The sequence below is a fragment of the Malaya genurostris genome, chromosome 3 (genome assembly GCF_030247185.1).
Source record: "Malaya genurostris strain Urasoe2022 chromosome 3, Malgen_1.1, whole genome shotgun sequence".
Taxonomy (NCBI): domain Eukaryota; kingdom Metazoa; phylum Arthropoda; class Insecta; order Diptera; family Culicidae; genus Malaya; species Malaya genurostris.
In genome coordinates this window covers 273,420,135-273,436,160 of record NC_080572.1, presented here as the reverse complement: position 1 = coordinate 273,436,160, position 16,026 = coordinate 273,420,135, and the positions used below count along the sequence as shown (strand labels likewise).

The 16,026-nt window shown below is 37.3% G+C and overlaps 1 pseudogene; it reads right to left on the bottom strand.

The window, feature by feature from the left end:
- Positions 1-4,801: 4,801 nt before the first annotated feature.
- On the bottom strand, positions 4,802-6,889 carry LOC131434333 (uncharacterized; annotated as a pseudogene).
- Positions 6,890-16,026: the final 9,137 nt, after the last annotated feature.

Here is a 16,026-nt window from a genome sequence, read left to right as displayed (position 1 = left end):
GGATTTATTTGAAATGTGCACTTTTAAAGTGATCTGTCCTTTGTCGACAGCAGTCCTACGTCAATCGCCTTCGCGGTTATGTCACTAACATAACCTACGAAAAGTTTTTCTTCAAGAAAAAAAATAGGGTGGTGAAAACACAAAAGTAACTGAACTTTCGTCCTTACAATGTCAAATCAAATTAATAACACATCTAAAAAAAATAATCGTGTCCCTACACAAAATTGTCGACTATTGCAATTAAAATTAAACAATCAGAGCTGAGAATGTGAAACAAAATGTAGCTTTCGCTGATTAGTTTTTTCCGATAGTATCTAGCAAAACGAGGTGAACAGTTCAGAATTCAGTCCGACAAACAATACCGTCAATCAGACCGTGTGGTCACTTTTTTCCGTCGACTTCCACAAGAACCGTTTTAACTCGGTTAGCTGGCCTGATTATAGCTTTAATCTGTGCACTCACGGCTGATGTGCACCGACGGCATATTCCGTGAGGAATGTTTCCCATACAGTGCGACACAAAAGGTGCAATCTGCGGCACAAAAGTCCATTTGCTCCCCAGCAGCAGGGGGTTCAGCATCCCCGTACGGGGCCCCGAGATCAGACCATTGGAGGCTCGAAAATAACACTGTTCAAATGAGCCTGGGAGGGAGTTTTAGGCCCTGTCCTAACTAACGTTTGGCTTTACCCATGCTCCAAGTCCAGACGTGACCACCGTCAGCAGCCCTGGCGCAAGCGAGTCGATATTTATGTACAATACAAATACGGCAAAGTCCGGCCCCTCGAAAGCACACTGCAGCTACTTGCACACGAAACTGGATGCGACGGGTCATATCACTGCCTCTTCAGGGTATAACAACACAAATGGGCTCGGTTTCCCGTCGGATGATGTCGCTCGACGTCCAACGCAACCGGGCCAGCAAAGAACCGTGGAGGAAAAAAAGAAACAAATATGCGTAATTTGAAATGCCTACGATGTGTCATTTACAAAGTAACACAATCACAAGGAATACCCGTTTCAACACCTGCTCAAAATTCTGTGGTCATCTAAGCGGGAAAGTGGAGAAAAAAGAAATAAACTACCCAACATGTTTCCAGCAAACCGGGGAAAATCCCCCAAACCACGACACGACAAACAACATATCAGCAGACACGGAAAACACCCGGAGACAGTTGGTGTATCATGTTTTATGTGTTATTATTGTTTTTCAATCAAATCGTTTAATGCATTTTATTTATTGTACTCAGCGTCGTTTTCACCTTTCTCCACGTCATGTTCCCTAGTTTTTGCCGGGGAGAGGGAGGGGGGGGGGCGGCAAGTTTGTTTTTCCCGCCGGTTCACCAGACTTTTTATTTGGATTCAACTTCTGGCAGCAGCATAGCCAGCAAAAATCACTGCAATTTATTCAACCCCCAACCGAAAACTCTGTGCTGCTACCAAAATCCTGTCCGTCCGCCATGAGTTGTGTGCACTGAAAGGTGGTAAAATAACAAGGAAATAATTTTCCCCCAAAAGAGCTGATCGTCCTCCTCCTCCTCCTACTCCTCCTCCTTCGCATTCCCTTCCCGATTTAAATGTGTCTTTTAAATTTCATTTTATTAACACCCGCTTCAACCGTATAAGCACACCTTTCAACAGAAAATTTGTTCGAAGTACGCGATGTGCTTTTCTTTCTTTCTTTCTTTCTCACTATCGTTTTATTTTTTTCTTTCTGTTCCTACGATGAAGGACACTGTTTTCGCTACATTGAGCTTCAGGACCACAAGTTGTTTTTCACCATGCAGCAGCAGTCACTCAGTTCGGTGTGGAAACAGTGGGAAACAGACAAATAAATGTTAAATGTTTCGAGGGGACTGCAGTTTTCAGACTCCTTTTTTATTTATTTTTTTGATTTGCTACATTTGAAAAAGGGCTGGCTGGCAAAAGACACGGGGGTGGTTTGGGGGTGGGAACACAACATAACAACTCCCAAATGGGTGATGGGTGGAAACGAATTTCAAATTTTTCAAATCAAACATACCTCGAGCTAATGTTGATAATGAGAAATGGAACAAAAAAAAACAGAGCCAACCGTCAAACGACAATCGTATCAAGTGACACCAGGAAGTATTTTTTTCGTTGTTGTTGTTGTTTCTGAAGCATCCAGTTTTTTTTTGTTTTCATTTCGTCGTCGTGTCAATTCCAATAGTACGTACCGTACAATGTTTGAAAAGTGTCTGCCCGGTGCTTTCCAGTTTTTCTGGCCGTACACTACATTTCAAGTGATCCTTGAATGTTGAAGCATTCACTCACTTCGGTAGACAATCGGTTCGCAATTTGTTATTTATAAATTAATCATCTAAATTGATATTTGATCATGAACATGTCTGAGCTTGATGATGGCGAAAAACGGATGAAAAGGTAGAATAGATCTGCCCGGCAGCAGATACCTGTTTCCGCGTTTTTTTTTTGATACGAAATCGATGTGTTTTTCGTAAGTTTTATGGAGATTTAATTGAGGAAGGTGCATGTTCAAAACACGGTAACAAATAGGAAAAGTTTATTTAGTTCGTGACCTGATTATGTTCTTATCCAGGAAATGTTTGAAACAGACAAACAGATATGAGTAAATTATATGGAAAGCATTTAGCTAAGTTTATTGTCGTGATCCCTCGCTTGGTCCACCTACAAAGCATTGTGCTTACTATCTATCAGGCACGTACCCAGAGGACCTCCCTCCGAATATCGGACACCTTTCTACATTGCTTTTTACATACTATTTACTAATTTATTTTTAATACACACAGAAAAAACTATGAATTTTACTGGTGACATAATTCTAAAAACGATGCGACTCATAACAAATTAGCTTGTCAAATGACGCAATACTCCGTTCGTGCAGAATTTTAAAGGCTCCTAGTGTAACTTACACTTGGTTACCAATAAATTATCTATCAATCAGATATGTGCTTCTGTGGCTCAGTCGATTAGCTGCGGCGCTTTGTGATTTTATGGTTCTTGGTTCAAGTCGCGCTGTTGCTATCGATCTTTTGTTTTTTTATTTCATTCGATTTCAAGCTATGTAACTTTCAAATCACACAATTTTATATGTTCTTGAATAAAAATTTGTGTGAAATACGACGCCTCATTTATGTGCATCTTATCTTATCTACCAAGTGATGCTCGTTCTATTATGAGAACTCCGAGGCATATAGATATCATAGAAATGTCGGGCAATGGCCAATATTGGCACCATGGGTTCGAAAAGTGCTTGCGTAAAGCATTAGACAAGCTTGACCGACCAACATCGATATCAATAAATATTAATATTGACGGTTTACCAGTTCACAAAAGTAGTAACAAAAGCTTCTGGCCTATTCTTTGTAATATTCACGAGTTTTCTGAATTACCCCCAATGGCAATAGGTATATACTATGGCATCAGCAAACCCAAGAATGCTGTTGAGTTTCTTAATCCGTTTATTGATGAGCTTCTTCCTATTCTCGAACGAGGTTTAACAGTAAACGGTTATAACGTTGATGTCAGAGTTCGTTGTTTCATTTGTGACTCGCCTGCTCGCTCTTTTATCAAAGGTGTGATCAATTTTAACGGTAAACATGGCTGTCTGAAATGTACAACAAAAGGGAAATATTGTTATACAGCTGGAACAGTTATATACCCAGAAACTAATTGCCCACTGCGAACCAATGAAAAATTTCGCAACAGAGAATATTTCGAACATCAACGCTGTGAGACACCATTAATCCGATTACCAATAGATACGATAGAAGATGTCATAGTTTCCGATGCACTTCATTTATTGGAATTAGGAGTAATGCGGAAATTACTGAATGGATGGCGAACAGGCTCAATGACAAAACGCGCTAAATGGAGTACCATAGAAAAAAATGAAATATCAGATTTTATAGTGAAAATACGTTTTCCACGTGAAATTCACCGTAGAATGCGATCGTTGGAATTTGCATCTCTTTAGAAAGGTTTAGAATACCGTAATTTTTTAAACAATGTTGGCTTGGTTGTACTAAAAGATTATTTGACAGAAAAATATTTTGAACATTTTCTCATGTTGTTTTGTGCAGTAAGAATTTGTTCGGCTAAGCAGTACGGAATTTTACTTCCAGTTGCCAGAGACTTGTTTATTGATTTCATAAACAACTACAAAAATCTTTATGGCGTAGAATATCTAACAAGCAATGTACATAATTTATGTCATGTAGTAGACGAAGTTGCCAAGTTTGGACCCTTGTCAACTCTAACCGCTTATCCATTCGAAAACTATCTTCATTCAATAAAAAAAAATGATTCACGCAGGACCTTTACCTTGAAAACAAATTGCGAATCGATTAACAGAGGTAATAGATACTGCGGAATCGATAAACATCAAAGAATCACAACAGAGAAAATCTGATTACATAGTAGAGAAGGGTGCATCGAATTGTAAAATCACTCTAACTAACTACAGTTTGAGTACAAACTTTGAGGATAAATAAGTTTTGCTGAAAGACTGTTCGATAGTTTGTTTAGAGAACGTCACAAACGTAAATTTGGTTTGGAAAATGGAAGGCCGTTCAATTCTGAATAAGATTGAATTTTTCGATAAACCGTTTAAATCATCACATATTCACATATATAAACGAAAAAAGGGAAACTGTTTTCCTCCCATTGATTCATACATTTGAACAGTAAAGTTTTGAAAATTTTATTTTAAGTCTTTCTTTGTACACGAATTCAATCGATTTAGTAATAAAATAAATCAAGGATAATATCAATGTTTTCATGAATCACTTATGTTATCCTCTCAGAAAATCCAAAATTATTAGCAATCATCTACACTTATTAACACTTCCACTTCAGGTTGCAACTCGGTTTGATTAGGATCAGATGCGGTATTATATATCAGCTCATCGCTGAAGTCATCGTCATCATCGTGACCATCAATCTCAACAGAGTTGCTGCAAGCCTCATCCTTCTTCTTTTTTGTAAGACGACACGTGGACTTGCGTAACTGCTTACTGGAACATCTGGATTTTGAATAACGAAATAGTCGATTTTTGCAAAATGTCTCCAATTTTATACTGGTATATGTCGGATCACCAACGCTGACTATGGCGAGAAGAAGTTGCAAAACATTAGCGAATTCGCGAAAACCACGCTTTGATTTGGTTCCTCTACTAATACCAGTCCAAGTGAAAGCATTCCAAAATGCTCGAGTGAATAGACAATCAACTGTCAAATAGCATGCAGAGTCTCCTTTACTGTAGTATGCAACTGGTACAATTATTTTGGAGAAATATTTGATCTAAAAAAAAACTTGTTTGTGAACTGACATTGATAGTGAATTTGATTTGATTTGTACAAGCATTCATCTATTACATACTCAATTGTTTTAATGCGCTTCAACTATACATACACATTTACATACTTGCTTCAATACATACACACAAACATGCAGTCCTTCATGGTAGATAAAATACTCACGTATTCCTCACGCACTTGTTTGCTGGCCAACTTTTTATTGAAATTTATAAGATCATCCTCATCATCAATGAGTTTATGCTCCTCTGCTATATTCACTTCACATAATACGTGTGATGCTACTTTCCTTTCCATATCGAGTATTGTCGCGAATCGTTGGAAGCTTTTTTCCAAACAATCTTCAACAGCAAGTCTAATTGAGACAGTAATGTCACTTTTCAATTGAGTCATTTCATTTCGCATGGCTGTTACTTCAGTTTTTAGAATAGTCAACGTCTCTCGTAATGTTACCTCGCTCTTCAGTGGTACCATCGTGATAGCATCCGAAAAATCTGAAATGGCTATGAGGTTATTTCAAAAACACCAATATATTTTTAAAATTTGAGTCTAATTAAACCTGATTCTCTGATTGTTTCGGAACAGTTTGTCGGTGTATTGATGTATATGATGTTATCATCCGTAATTAGTGTGGGTTCGATCAGCTGATTCTCCAAGACATTCATCGGTACAGCTGATGTCAAATCTGTTAATAATATTGACTATTAAATAAAACGAATGATCAAAATAGGAAGCGCGCGTATCATTCTGGAATAACTTGTACGGTTTTGTTCATTCGGTTACTGTAGCTCACACCTAACGCTTTGATTAGATAATATGTAACTTTTTTTACCTTCAAGTATTCCAGTATCAATATTTTGCAGCAGATTTATTGCTGGACCAGTAATCTTCGTCTGACTTTTAATAATTTTAGCTGGCTCGGGAGAGTTCGAAGAATTTAATTTTATTTGTGAAACCGGTTGACTCTGCAGTAAATTGTACGTTGTGCGAACTTTTTGTGGTTCAATTGCCTGTTTCAGAAGCGGATCATCTGGGTTATGAATCCGTGCCGATCCGGAAATATATTCCTTTGTCAATTTTGATGGTAAACGAGATGGTTTCGTCTCTTCAAATTCCGCAAAACTCTGTTGTATCGGATTGTTTGATTCAATTTGCAAAGTCTTCTCCGATGAAGAAATATCTGCAAGTAGTAAATAGAGTAAATAAATATTAAAAGCCAGTGAACTTACCTTGAATGATCTTGTTATAGTCTTTGAGTGGACGCGGATCAGGTTTTAGGTTGCTTTAATATTCTCCGCTTTGTTTCGATATCAGAAACATCTTGCTTTAGAAGACGGTCAGCGGCTGCTTCGGCAGCTTCAAGCGATTTATATTTCTTGTCCGCGAGAACTGGATTTTTTTATGGCCCCGTGGAATTCGATTCCTGATGTACGCAACTTATCTAACTTTTCATTAGAAGGAATCTTTGGCCACATCAAAAACCCGTCACGAATCCATGAAGACGGAACAGCAAGTACGCGTAGCTGTTGTTTTTCAAAAAATTGTGCCACTGTAAACATCTACGAAAACAATAAACATTATCTAGGTTATTTTTACTACAGAGTTATAAATGTTAGTGTTTTTCTCGTACCTTAGTTCAGCGAACAAACTAAATTCTCAGCAAAAGTATTGGATTAGTTTCAGCCATGACATTTTATGTAAATGTCAGTTTGACTCCTCGTATAAGGTTTCGCAGCAACTCACACTATCACATTACTGCTAAATACAAATTTTACGATGCACTCTAAACATTTATGCGCGAATCTTAAGATGAATGTAATCGCAAATGTGATGAAAATTAATCGCATAGCATTCCTAGCAGAACATTGCTGTAGATGTTCTGATATGAATGCTAATGCGAATAGTTTTCATCACATTTGCAAATGGGAAGAATGTATTTACCAAAAATCGAATTCTCTTATGAGAAGAATATGGACGAAGGCAGAGAATGGCGTTCAATAACTCAAACGTTCTAGGTTCGCGCCTCCAATGGATGAAAATAGTACATTTAGGATATTTACAAAATGGCAGTTAAATTATAAGACTCAATTATTATAATAAAATAATAAATAATGTAAAATGTCGAAAGATCAACATAATTTGATAATCAACTAGTATTCGTATCATTCGTTTTTTTATCGTCAAAACGAATACGGATATAGTCGCATAGCATTTTAAATAAGTTCTTAAAAAGAAAAGCTACCATCGCATATATGCTAGGGTTTATATTGCAAAAGTGATGTTCTGGAGTCGTATTGAGTTTTGAAATTAGCCGTACAACAGAACGAAAGAACTTCACTGAAGAAAGTCGGACTAAACAACTATATATGTTGCATTAGGTTTACTATTTTCTAAAAATGCATGTATATCGCCTCCAGTTTAGCATGTATAAGGCACATTTGAAGCATATTATACGATTTAACTGGAGCGCAGAAATGTACGTATTATACAGTCACAGTTTGCATTATACATATAAAATGGTTGTCTGGGTCGGCAGCCGAAACCATTCAACAGTTCGAAAAAGATTGGAAAAAAGTGTCAAAACTTGTCACCATGAAATCTGTAGCGAATTTAATGAGGAACGTTCGCAAGAAAGTGCGCCAGCTAGTTTACAATGCCTAAGTAGCAAAGGTTGAGAATAATATTCTGTTGTTGTAGTTTAATATTATCAGCATATCGAATAAAATTTGAATATCTAACACTTGGGAATTATTTACAGCGAAATCAAAGTGCGTCCATACTTTCTGGGACAGTCTTTATAACATCGGTCTGCTCTGTTTTTAGATCTCAGGCACCAGGTATGTCAAGAAACTAAATCGTGTGCTCTCGGATTTCTTCATTATAACTGTATTTTATTCAAAGCGGAAGCGGAGGCTTACCTCCTGACTTCTGGTTCTGGGTCTACGGCAGAAAATTTCCAATCGAATAATAATGATGGCGACAGGCGGCTTATTCGGTGTTCTATATCGACTAGTAAATGATTGTACTGCTGCTCAGTGGGTCTATAGAATGCATATTAAATCCAATCAGAGTAGAGTAGATGAACTAGTAATGGCTTAATACTTAGTTTCAATGACAGTAAAACTGATTTTTTCAAAATAATTAGTTTGAAAATCCGTTTCAGGTGAAGTGCAAAACTGACATGGTAGCCGTAATTGTATCTTTCACCTTACCGTTTCATCAAATTTCTCTACTTCATAGTAGGCTGGTTTGGTGCGACGGAAGGATGCACTCATAGCGTGTAAGATTTGCGAAAGCCTGAACGCTGAACGTTTTTCAATCAAGATTTGCCTGTTTGAAATCTGTTCCTCCACAAATAAACCATAATTAATATTTTTTTTTTAACTGAGTGAAATTTTTTGAAATAACCCCCAAATTTTTCACGAGATAACCGATTTTTCACTAAGTTTTATTATTTTGTAGTACTAGTATCTACGAATATGTTCTTCAAATAATGCGTCAATATTCTCAATTTTTATACTATTTTTGCCTTTCTCATATACAAAGGTTATGCAATCACTGTAAAAACCGACTTTTGAACCGAGGCCCGGAGGGCCAAGTGTCATATACCATACGACTCAGTTCGTCGAGTACGCAAAATGTCTGTGTGTGTATGTGTGTATGTGCGTATGTAACGTTTTTTTGCACTAACTTTTCTCGGAGATGGCTGAACCGATTTTCACAAACTTAGATTCAAATGAAAGGTCTTGAGGTCCCATACAAAATTCCTGAATATTATTTGGATCCGACTTCCAGTTCGGGAGTTATGGGGTGAAATGTACAAAAAAAGAAAATATGTGTTCTAACTTTTCTTATAGATGGCGCGACCGATTTTCACAAACTTAGGTTCAAATGAAAGGTCCTGTGGTCCCATACGTATTTCCTTAATTTCATGCGGATCCGACTTCCGGATCCGGAAATATAGGGTGAAGTGTGTTAAAAATTGTATACCATCACTGAAAATGGGGAAAACCTTTAAAGACATTCTACATCGACCTCAAATCTTTTCCAATTGATAGTTTTTATCGGTAGACGGTCAAACAAACCGATTTCGATTATTCTGTTAAGAATCGAAGAAAATTCTCTTGAAGAATGCCACAGTATTATATATGATAGTATGATTGATATGAGAAAGGCATCATTACACCACTAGGTGGATTAATAGTTAAAGGTGGTTTTTCTTGTGGTTTGGACGCGGAAAAGTTCAAAGAAAAAACAAAAGTTTATAATTAATCCTGGAAAAAAGATTTACGATACAGATTCAGTGTTTATACTGATGAGAATTTTTTTTTAATTAAGGCAAAATGGAATTCCTTCTTATCTGTTTTGATTTAACATCCTCGTTTAGTTGTTTCGTAGTTATGCTGAGACTTAAATACACTCGCGTTCATAGGCAGATAAAGATTGTTTTCCCTTAGTTCTTTGAATTTCCCTGCAAAATGGAACCAGATCCTTTAAAACTATTTAAAGAAAATTGCGATGCATTCAAATTAACAACATCAATACTATCTATTAAAACCTTGAAATTATTGCCACTCTTTTGTTTACAAAAAATAAGAGATGAAAATTTATTTTTAAAAACCCCTCCTTCTAGTCTAAATCTCGATTCTCTTCAAATTATATAAATATCGTCATTGACCCCCTCCCCCCATTTTTAGAGGCACGTAATACACCCAGACTACACAAATACCCTTATATTCATATCTAAGATGCGCAAAAAGTATCTATGGTCTTCGAAAAGTTTCGATTCTCGTCAAATTAAATACTTTTTTCTCATGACCCCTGTTAAGCACACTTGCTACGCCCGCTCCCCCATAAAATACCCTTACAACTATCTCGGAAGAGCAAAAAGCATCTGTTCCAAGTGTGGTAGCAATCCGTTAAATGTATTCAGAGTTATGCCATTACAAAAATTTCAATTCCAACATATCAAAAATAAAAAAAAGGTTTTTAGATATTTGAATTTTAGGTGTTATTTAAAAAAAAATCAACAGTAAAAGATCGACTGAAAAGTTCGTATCGTTTCTATGAGAGGGCGCCACTAGAATTAAATCCATACCATTTTCAGTTAGTACCAACCTTCAAAAGATACGTGTATAAATTTGACAGCTGTCTGATTATTAGTTTGTGAGATATTGCATTTTGAGTGAAGCTACTTTTGTTATTGTGAAAAACATGGAAAAACAAGGAATTTCGTGTGTTGATGAAACACTACTTTTTGATGAAAAAAAGTGCGCCGATACCAAAAAATGGCTTGATGAGTGTTATCCAGACTCTGCACCGGGCGAAGCAACAATTCGTAAGTGGTTTGCAAAATTTCGTACTGGTCAAATGAGCACCGAAGACGATGAACGCAGTGGACGTACAAAAGAGGCTGTTACCGATGAAAACGTGAAAAAAATCCACAAAATGATTTTCAATGACCGTAAAGTGAAGTTGATCGAGATAGCTTTGATATCAAAGGAACGTGTTGGACATATTATTCACGAATATTTGGATATGAGAAAGCTTTGTGCAAAATGGGTGCCGCGTGAGCTCACAATCGATCAAAAACCATCGATGAAAACCATGCTGAAATTGAACGAATTGGGCTTCGAATTGCTCCCTCATCCACCGTATTCTCCAGATTTGACGCCTAGTGACTTTTTCCTGTTCTCAGACCTCAAGAGAATGCTCGGTGGTAAAAAATTTAGAAGCAATGAAGAGGTAATCGCTGAAACTGAGGCCTATTTTGAGGCAAAGGACAAATCGTACTACAAAAATGGCATCGAAAAGTTGGAAGATCGCTAAAATCGCTGTATCGCCTCTGATGGCAATTATGTTGAATAATAAAAACGAATTTTGGCAAAAAAATGTGTGTTATAATGACCTTAAACATTGCAGACGATACCAAGGTAATCGAACCCACCGTTTCTGGGATATATATTATTGAAAATTTTCGAGGATTTTTTCCTTAATCCCTTCTTAAAAGTAGGGCTAGAGTTGAAATGGCCAAATGATGATGCAAATTGTTTTGTTTCATTACACGAAACTTATTTTTGCGAAAAAAATTTCAAATAACGTAAACTTTTTTTATAAACCGAATCAATCTACGAACCCCCGTTGGGCTCGCAAATTGTGATTTAGCTGTACCTTGATTCGGCTTTGAGGGGTGCACTAATAGTAGATAGTAGAACCGTACCCAGGATGTTTCTTTAGGGCATGATCAGGAGTGTTCCAGTTCTAGATGCATAATTTATGTCAGTTTGAAAATTATAACAAGAAAAACTGGCAGCCCCAGCAGCGTTCTACTCGTGTTTCAAAAATACAAAAAAATTAAAACGGCAGTGTATGCCAGTTTTAATTTTGACAGTAGAACTGTTCGAATAAATAAAACTAGAACGGCTGGCTGGGGATACGTTTGCTTCAGTTTTAGTTCTATTATAGATCGCCCATTAAAAACTTCCAGCTGCTGAATTTGTTCTTATGTATAAGGTGCGTGTTTAGCATCTAAGCGCAGATTCAAAAGTAATTAATTAACTGAAAAGAATTTCCGAATTCGCAAAGAAAATATTTAACAATTTAAGTAAATTATCATATACTAGTAGGGATGCGGAATCCCGAGTGAATCGAAAATGAAGAACCACTGAGGACATACTCATCTATTTTACAGAGTTCGGAAATAACAAAAACTGCACTCTCCATTTGAAGACCACCACAATCCACAAGGATTTGCAATCATGCGATATATTTCAAGAATTCATTGCAAAGATCCTTCACGAATAACATGAAAATGTGGTCTAAGGTGGCCCCCTTGCTTGGACTCGTGAGGAACAGAAAGTCTTCTGAGCTCCTTACTACAATTGATAAGACATCCTAGTTGATAGCCATACAAACATACTTCGGCGGTTTCCCGATTTCAGTCTCCGGAAGTAGCGTTCAAAACCCTCAAAATGAAACCCACAAGAAGATCTCGATAGTTCGAGGATACCAAATTGGGTGGATAAGGTGGATAGGGAAGTAATTGGAACCATAAATCGTAGATGGTAGCGTTGCTTTTCTGTTGCCATGGTAGCGATATTCGGTATTTAATACTATGGTTTAAATTTCGGTTTTTAAGGTAGTATGTCATGACAATCCAAGAAAATTGACGTCCGACCTGTCCAATTGAGCATGCCTAGGCCGCTTCGGAGCACTTGTGCCGGTTTCAGTACATTACCGGTTAGTTATTTTGTTCTGTGGTGTTGTAATAGATCCCGGTTTCGTCAAAAAATTAAAGACTGTGCAGAAAGTATGGACGCACTATGATTTCGCTGTAAATAATTCACAAGTGTCGAATATTCAAAATTTTTTCGATATACTGATAATATTCGACTACAACAACAGAATATTATTCTCAACATTTGCTACTTAGCCATTGTAGACTAGATGGCGCACGTTCTTGCGAACGTTCCTCATTAAATTCCCTACAGATTTCATGGTGACAAGTTTTGACACTTTTTTCCAATCTTTTTCGAACTGTTGAATGGTTTCGGCTGCCGAGACACGTTTTCTAAGATGTGTCTTCGTTAATGCCCAAAATTCCTCAATTGGTCGAAGTTGTGGGCAATTTGGTGGATTCATGTCTTTTGGGACGAAAGTGACATTTTTGGCAGTATACCATTCTACCGTTGATTTCGAGTAGTGGTAAGAAGCAAGATCTGACAACAGGATCCTTGTGGCTTCGAATCATGGGTGGAAGTCGTTTTTGTAAACATTCCTTGATATATATTTCGTTGTTCATTGAAGCAGTGGTGATGAAGGGTTTCGAAATCTTACCGCAACTACAAATTGCTTACTAGACCACAGCTTTCTTATCAAATTTTTCGTATTCAATCGATGTCTCGGACTGGTTTAACACTTGCCCTTCTCGCACCGTATAATATTGTGGTCCCGGCAAGGATTTGTAATCGAGTTTCACGTAGATTATGCAGTTCAAATTTCCAGCAAGAATCGTATTGTAATCTGCCGTCGAACCCTCGGCCTGATCAATGCTTCTTGTTTCGGACTACGTTAGCTGAGGGTTAGCAGGACCTTTTTTTCGTCCCGTTTTCGGTTTACGCGTAAAGCAGTTATCTTCACCGAACTTCCTGATTGCATTTCGCACAGCTTTTTAACTTACTCCTTCCCTTTTTGCTTTCTTTCTCAGTGACAGTCCGCGTTCTGTGCACCATTTGTACACAACTTTTCGACGTTGTTCTGCTGAAAGTCCACGCATTTCGAAACAAACTAATGAAAACGAATAAACAACTGCACGAGTGGTTAGAGAAGAGTGTAAACAACAGGACGCAGCCATAAAAATTCACAGATTCTGAACCATTACGAAATGGCAGCGGTTTTTGGTTGCGTCCATACTTTCTGGGACAGTCTTTATCACAATGATAAGGAATCATACTGATGTTATAAAAAAGTATTGTTAGGGTTGATTTATATTAAGTTTATTATCATTACATTGAGCAATTCCAGAAATAGGTAGCTAGTCATCAGACTTCACATACTGTGATTTAGATGAAACTTAGCGCACGTCTTCAGCGATTTCCTAAAAATAAATAAATAAATTAATTAAGATTCGAATAGAAAAGCTGTAGCCACATAACCTGCTGTTGGAATTGGACCGTATCTGGCTTTCAGTTCGTAGTACCGGAATATTTACAAAAAATGCAAATAGTGCACTTCATTTTCTCAGAGACCGCTCGACCAATTTTCACAAACTTAGGTATAAATGGAAGGTTTTTCAATCCCATCGAATTTTATTTAATTTTGTTCAGAGTTGTATCAATTTGTAGGCCAAACAAACCTCTCATAGGGTAATGTTGAATATCTGATCCAATTTCCGTTTCCAGAGTTAAACGTGTATTAAAAATTTCAAATCTTTATTTAGAGGTTCTTCACAAAAAATATCTGAAATGAGCTCAATCCCACAGTAATAAGAGATATAGTCATTACAGCACTAGGAGAACTATTAGGTGTACAACTTTGCTTCCGCCTTTTTTTTTTCAAAATTTAAAGCTTTATTGCGAAAAAGGTTACAGATGTATTATTCAAAGTATTGTCCGTCGCTAGCGACAACTTTCTCCCATCTTTCCGGAAATTTTCGGATCCCGGCTCGAAAAAAGGAGTCCGTTTTTGACGCTATCCATGAAGCAATCCATTTTTCCAATTCTTCGTAGGATTGAAAATGTTGATCTGCCAGGCCGTGTGCCATCGAACGGAATAGGTGGAAGTCAGAAGGGGCGACATCTGGGGAATACGGCGGGTGGGGCAAGACTTCCCATTTCCGCGTTTCCAGGTACTTTTTGATCACTTTTGCGACGTGAGGCCGAGCATTGTCGTGTTGGAGGATGACTTCGTCATGTCGCTCTTGATATTGTGGCCGCTTTTCTTTTAGCGCGCGACTTAGGCGCATCAGTTGCATTCGGTGGCGATCTCCTGTGATGGTTTCACCCGGTTTTAAGAGCTCGTAGTAAATTATTATTCATCTTTGAAGGTTTTTTCTCTTCCACCACCATATTTGTCTTCGACATCGAAATCACCATTTTTAAAACGTTGAAACCACCCACACGTTCTTTTACTCAGAGCAGCATCACCGTAAGTTTCTGAAAGCATTCGATGCGCTTCAGTTGCATTTTTTTTCGAATTGTAACAGAAAAGTAAAACTTCCCGCAAATGGCGAGAGTTGGGCACATAAACAGACATTTTCGAGCGTGAATAATACGAAAACAAGAACAACTGTCACTGAAACGGCGATGACAATTCGTTAGGCACTGTACACACTCACTTTAAAGGCATTATCATCTATGTATTTTAACCAGCCTCAGCCGGTACAGCCACCTATCTGAAAACGGCAGAAGCAAAGTTGTACACCTGATAAAACAGGTTTTTTCAGGCCTTTTCAAAATTAAATTTAGTGAGTTTTTGATCGAAATTGGAATTTTTCAACGAAGAACGACGGGAACTTTTTTTTTACTGACGAGTTAACAAAAGCCTTCCACTGCGATAGCTTCTGACAAAAAATGCCAATCTACGGAAAAGACAGTACTACTATCTGGCATAACTGTTCCACAATAAATGCCAGAAATGAATCCCGTAAAGCATTTTGAGAGTTTCTTCCATTAAAATATACAATTCCGAATGAAATAATCGTTATCAAAATTCTGTATTCTGTTGCGGGACGTTTGCAAAGCCGGTTTCGCTTTAAACAAGAGCGATTGCGTCATACTGCTGCTGGTCGTTTGCATTGGAGGGAAATTTAACGAAAATTGACAACGATGGGAAACATTATGCAAAATCTACCCTTTTACTACTCCAAATCTAATCTTAAGAACTATTAGAATCTATTATCTGTTGAAATATGCTAATCGGAAGTGAATATAATCAGTTTAGTGAAAGTTTAAAGTCTGATAAATTCTAATTAGAAAATTTACGCAAATTTTTCTCGGCTCTTTTTACAACTGGATTTTGTGTGTATTGGTTTGAATGCGTTTTGTTGACTTCCGAGAGTGTAAGTGATGTCAGATATTTTATCGTTCATTACATTTGCATTACATTAGAGAAAATTTTCATTAAGTTTTTCGTTATATTTAATTTAGTGTCGCAATGTTTGATGTAACTAATCCGTACTTTAGTGTAGTGAAACTTGCACAATTCACACAATCG